We start from the raw sequence: 6,579 nt of genomic DNA on the forward strand, positions 1-6,579 counted from the left end.
ACGGAAAAGCTAACAGACGATGATTTGTTAACTTAATCACACTAATAGCATTTAACACTGCTGTGACGCACACACTAGAAGTTAAAGTGACAAAACAGAAATAATATACAAACAGCTCCTCTTTAAGTAAAACACAGTGGTTCAGTAAAGACTCGATATTGACCACACTTAAGAAAAGGACAATTTTACGGAACGGTGTCCGAAAACCGGCTCAAAGCTTTGCTTGTTAGTTTGTCTGTTTATTTATTTTTTTGTTGTTCTTTTAATGCCTTCTCAGCACTGAACGGTATTTTCATGGAAAGATCAAGGTAGGTAAAACAGGATATTTCGTAAATTCTTACAGTATTACAAGGATAAAATTTTACAACATTCCAACAGTGTCAACAACAACAGCTCGCCAACGTTTAATATTTCCCTTTAATATTTGATAATAATTCAAGGATATATATATATATATATATATATATATATATATATATATATATATAAAATTATTATTATTATTATTATTATTATTATTTATTTCCTGGTGAAACATTTTTGGAAGACTTCTAAAATACAAATATTCTGAGTAAAAGCGTTTCGAAGTTCTGTGTCGCAACATCAAAACACTTTCATTAACCTTGACTATTACTATAATATTTTTAAATCCTGACTGAACAGGAAAAAATGATCACAACGCTACAAAATGATGCAAAATCTCTCTCACTATAATGCCAAATAGGAGGACATAATGAATCTGGTGTCAACTCAACTATCAACATTTTACTGATGATTATGAATGGTTTAATAACTAACAGACAAAATACAGAGAAGATGATGACTTATTTACATCACATCGAGTGCTTGAACAGCTTGGACTCGGCAGACAATATGATGAGAAGAGACAGACAGAGTAACATTATAGATCAGAGGCAGGACACAGCTGGTGTTTCTGCGCCACAATGTAGCGGGTTGCTCAAAGGATTACATCCGCCTTCCAGCAAACAGGATTGTAAAGTAATTAGGTTGCGCCAAAGCTAACGGACAAAAACAACACTAAGATGTAAACAATCTTAGTTACTTCACTCTGAACACACACATCAGTAATTGCACTATGTACAGGTATTTACCAGCGGATACAGCAGTGTTGATGACAGTGAGTTGGGAGAGTGAGTGTGGGTTGTGGGAGGAGATTCAGGGCTGAGAATCTCTCACCAAACTTTGTTTACATTTGCAACGTAAACAACAACAACAACAACGCCAAAAATCCAAACCTACACGCTAGACTGCTTTAAAGCATGAACTATTTATGTGACCAGTTAAAAAGCTTTTTAGCAGGAAAGACCATCTGCAACTGCCTTGTTAAATGAAACAACGTTCTACAATAACAGAATAGCGGCGTCAGACAGCGTTCCCAGATCAGACATTAAACGGATTATATTGTCTCAGCTCACACGGTTTCTCGCTGAACGACGCAGTTTGTACTGATGATCAATATCCAGGAGTGCTCCCCGAGTATCCGGTTATCTGAGCTCTGCTAATCCAGTACTAACATCATGCCATCACTCAGTGTTACCTGGACTGAGACAACACCGCCGCGGCTCCAGGGATTACTCAACTAGATCAGCGTCGCAATTCTCCATGTGTGTAGTCCTCACAGCCTGTACACTCGTCTCAAACACAGCAAATCCACACCTTGAGAGTGCATTTATTTTTCCTGACTTTCACTCAGGTTACGGTACATTCACAGAGCAGCCAGGAGAGAGGCATTGGGTCGTTTTGGGGGCGTGTCGTTAAAAACAAGCAGGTTTAGCTGTCCAGAGTGAAGGGCATGTGGAGTTGGAGGCTGGATTTGTGCACCATTAAAACTCAAGATTAAACAGTCCAGATTTGGATAGCTTTGTTTGTGATTGTCTGAATAAATTCATTTTAAATGGATTGATGTCCTTCTGGATGTTTGTGTAGATTTTAAAACAATGTGTTTATATCTCCCTGCCAGAATAAATAAATAAATAAATAAATAAATAAATAAATAATCCAGCTAGGTCTGACCTGACAAAACACAAAACACTGGCAGTCCATCTTTACAGGCTGATCAATTATTTTCCAGCTTCCTTATTGGCTAACTTGATCAATAAATTGGCTTACTGTTATTTTCTTTAAAACACTGTGTCTGCCATTTGGTAACCAGCTGATAAAGATGGTGTACCAGTTTAACCAGGATGACCTTTATTTTGGAAGCTTGTAGCTGGTCAGACCAGCTAGATTTGTCAGCATGTTAGGGTTGGCAACAATCCTGGACTGGCTTAGACACTCCAACAGGTCAAAAATCCTGAAAGATATTATGCTGATGTATGATATCAGCATAATATGTCAATTCTGTGAATCGAGTCGTTATGAAAGCTGATGTGACTATATTTATTTACTGGGGTGCAACTTCTTGTTGGAACTGTTAAATGTGTTAGTGACAGTTAAGTAGTAATGAAAAATGTTTAGATGATGAGTACTTTTTTTTTTTTTTTTACAGTGTTAAGGTTAAACTGAAATGTGAGTAAAATGTATTTATGAAACAAGAAAATGACTAGTTCAATTTATTTACATTTTTAGGAGTGTAATCATTGCTGCCATGTAAACCTTACCTAAAATAAACAAATTTACTAAGTTAAATTTACAAAGATTTTTTTGTGTGGAAATTGTTACCATACTTTATTTATTTATTGAGTAATTTTTTTAATAAATCCCCCTGTCTTGTATGTTATTGTTTTCCCTTACCTTACCGGATCTAAACATTTTCATTACTACTTAACTGTCACTAACACATTTAACAGTTCCAACAAGAAGTTGCACCCCAGTAAATAAATATAGTCACATCAGCTTTCATAATGACTCGATTGAAAAGAAGCCAATATGATTAATTAACCAACTTATCATTTCACATGTGAAAGTCTGAAAACCATGTATTCTTCCAATAAAATCCTATTATGTGTTTCAAATTGCTTAAATGCATCATGATAGATAAAAGCAGCTGGATATAAAAAGATTTCTTCAGTGCTCAGTGTTTGAGCACTTACACATGAAAATTGGTATTAATTAAAATGCTATAATTACGGGGAAAAATTTTTGCATCCTGCTCATGCAGCTGAGTGTGTGTAAATTTTACCTCAATTGATCGGCTTCAAATAAAATTATTTGTGATGAGTTACTGCAATTTTATACATGTATTTATAATGTCAAGTTTAAAGCTGTTTAAAGTTTAAAGCTGCAGTACGGAACTTTTTTTGGTTAAAAATTAACTAAAATTAATTATTGAGCAAGTACCTAAAAAAATCAGTGTTCAAAACAGTCTCCTTACCTTACTCCGATTCGCAATGGTAAGCTTATAATAATGATTTATAAATTGTGCTGTCAGGTCGGATTTCACGGGAAATGTCAGTTGACGTCATTCGTCTTTGCATGGTTAAGGCACGTCCATAAATAGAAGAAGAGCCGGTTACTATATCACGTGTGGGGGCTGAGGATGGTAGAGAGTTTGTAGCTTGCTTTTACAACAGTTCCTTATAATTTAAACTTTAATCTGCTTTTAATCTGGATAGTTCTAAACGCAGTCATCATTGACATCTGAGGAATCAGCTGTTGTCAAAACCAAGATGCCTCAAACTGCGGAGAGCATGCAGTCAAAAAGGGAACGCAACAGAGGCCATGCTAAAAACAAGAATAAATATCAGCATGGCTTTTGAGAAGTGGCGAAAACTCTGAGATCTGAAGGGATTGAATAATGATGCAGAGATGTCTTTTTTCTGCTGAACAGTTAAAAGTGGCTCAATAGGTAGCTAGCTAACATTAGCACACCTGTTCACTTGATTCAGCTAGGTATCGAGTTTCCTATGTTTTTTTGTTTGGCTATGGTCAGTGTGGTAAATTGAGAGAGCAACTCACCTATAATCCAAGAAAACCATATCCGCCACCACCACCACTGCCAAGTATTGGAGCTAAAATACAACACATTATATTATATTATATTATATTATATTATATTCAATCTGAGTGTTGCCAGCTCTCGTGAGACAAATACACAATTGTGGCTTCAAAACCAAGCCCCAAACAAGCCCAATATTATTATAGCCTGTTACGGCCTCAAAGTAAAAAGACTCAATAAATGAGCCTGCAACATATTTACCTGAAAACACTTGGAATTTAAGAAACAAAAACAGAATTTATTTAATTTTTAAAAATCAAAAAACGGCAACAAAGCTAATAGGGAGGGCAGGTACTATCCACTCATCTCTGATCACCTGCGAGCAGAATATGATTGGAGAGATGGAAAAGGATATTACATTAGAACCATAATTACTATTAGTATATATGAGTATGTTATGCAGAGCCATAACTATTGGCAAAGGGATTCATGAATGATTCTTTTGATAACTTTTGTCCAGTCTGGTCTGAAGTTGTATGCTAAATTTGGTGTTGATTGGGCATAATTTGTAAGAGGAGTAGTGAACAGGCTTTGACATAATCCAAGATGGTCGACAGGAAGTACATATGAATTTCAGATGTCAGTGGGCGTTCACTTCAGCATAACCCAGGGAATTAAAGGAAAAAAGAACTGAATTTAGCACAAACTCTTAAAATGATATAAGGAAAAGTTCTTGACCACAAGGTGGCACAGTCACGAAATGTCTTGGGTACACGCAGGGTATGGTCATGAGAGGCTTTTAAAATTCTAACATTAACAGTAATAGGAAAACCACTTAGTGATGGTAAATATACTTATGTACTAGTGTATACCATTATTGAGTACCATCACTAAGTAGTTTCCCTAATGTCAGCCTAATGTTGCACTATCCTACCTGTGTTTTTCAATTATTAAGGATAGGTTACATCGAATGACACAGGACATTCAACCTAAAGAAGAGACGACCCAGTTGTTTGTTCTAAAAAGCTCATCATAATCCCAGGATTTGGCATTTGGGCCAAGATAAAACACTAAAACATCCAATGACTCATTTCTATTGGCTGGCCATTCACAGCAATGTTCGCAGGTGGTGTGCAGCAGGTTACAAAGGTCAGCCGGCCACCCCAAAAGTGCCATTTTGAACATTACCCTTAATTGAGTACACTTTAAATTAACTGGCATGGACCTCATCGGGCCGTTAGAAAGGGGCACATGATACTCAGAAGCCGTGCAACATCTCAGCACGCTGTGTGGCACTCTTCCATGTTATCTTCCAAGTCGGGTTCCTGAAAGAGTTCCTGACTGACCAGGGCATTGCTTTCATATCACGGACACTTTGTGAACCTATGGTAATTTAAGTGATTCGCATCAGTGTTTACTATACGCGGACGAATGGGCTGGTCAAGCAGTTTAATCAAACACTTAAAAATATGATTCGTAAGTTCAGTCACAATGATGCACAGAATTGAGATAAGTGGCTTGAACATCAAACTGTTTGCAGTGCGAGAGGTCCCACAAGCCCTCATGGGGTTTTCCCCATTCAAATTACTGCATGGGCATAAGCCTAATGGTGTCTTAGATGTCACTAGGGGAAATTATGAGGAGGGACCTACTAATAGCATAAACAAAATTCAGTACATTCTGTACCTGAGAGCAAACCTCAACACCTTAGGCCACCGTACATAAGACTATTTCTGTCAGGCCCAAGAACGACAGTCTCGACTGTATGACCGGGTACTCGGCTAAGGGAATTTGCACCAAGAGATAAAATACTCAATTTACTACCCACGTCGAGCTCTAAATTACTCACAAAATGGCAAGGACCCTTTGTGGTCACATGGCAAGTCAGAGAAGTCAACTATGAGATCAGGTGAATGGACAATACAGGCAATGCACTTTAAATATACCACCTCAATCTCCTGAAACCATGGAGAGAGGTGGTTCCTGTGGCTCTGGCGATAGTGTTTCCCGAGAGGGAGGAGCTTGTTTTCACCTCTGCTCGGTTGCACGGACCTTATAGAGCACCATATTGAGACTCCAGGTGTGGTCGTATACCTGTGGCTCAGGTGGTAGAATGGGTTGTCCACTAATAATAGGTTTGGTGGTCCGATCCACGGCCCACAGGTCCCCACATGCTGAAGTGTCCTTGGGTAAGACACTGAATCCCAAGTTGCTCCCAATGGCAGGCTAGCGCCTTGCATGGCAGCTCTCCTGCCATTGGTGTGTGAGTGCATAGGTGAATGAGAAGCAGTGTAAAGCGCTTTCTAGAACCGCTAAGGTTAAAAAGGGCTATATAAGTGCAGACTATTTACCATACCAATTACCTGAATGCAAACAAAGTAGTTTGGGATAAACTCAAGACTATGCTCGACATGGGAGTAATTGATCAGTCCCACAGTGATTGGAGCAGCCCAGTGGTCTTGGTACCCAAGACTGATGCGTTGGTCCGATTTTGTGTGGATTTTAGAAAAGTTCATGCGGTGTCTAAATTTGATTCATAACAGATGCCTCACATCGATGAACTGCTCGATTGGTTTGGCTTGCTTTTATTCTGGACTTAACCAAAGGGTATTGGCAGATTCCCTTGACTCCAATATCTTGTGAAAAAATGGCCTTTTCCATTCCATTTGGGTTACACCAAT

At 38.2% G+C, this 6,579-nt stretch overlaps 1 protein-coding gene across 6 annotated transcripts in view; it reads right to left on the minus strand.

The window, feature by feature from the left end:
- dmd (dystrophin) overlaps positions 1-6,579 on the minus strand; it is a 252,578-nt gene that overhangs the window by 238,821 nt on the left and 7,178 nt on the right. Inside the window, exon 1 of one of the 6 annotated variants that reach the window (XM_053615385.1) lies at positions 1,559-1,589. The exons of the other annotated variants lie outside the window; for them this stretch is intronic. The gene's annotated coding sequence lies outside the window, so the exon portion shown is untranslated. Of the gene's footprint in view, positions 1-1,558; positions 1,590-6,579 lie in introns of those variants that run through there. 6 annotated transcript variants of the gene reach the window in all.

Source organism: Ictalurus furcatus, chromosome 26 (assembly GCF_023375685.1).
Source record: "Ictalurus furcatus strain D&B chromosome 26, Billie_1.0, whole genome shotgun sequence".
Taxonomy (NCBI): domain Eukaryota; kingdom Metazoa; phylum Chordata; class Actinopteri; order Siluriformes; family Ictaluridae; genus Ictalurus; species Ictalurus furcatus.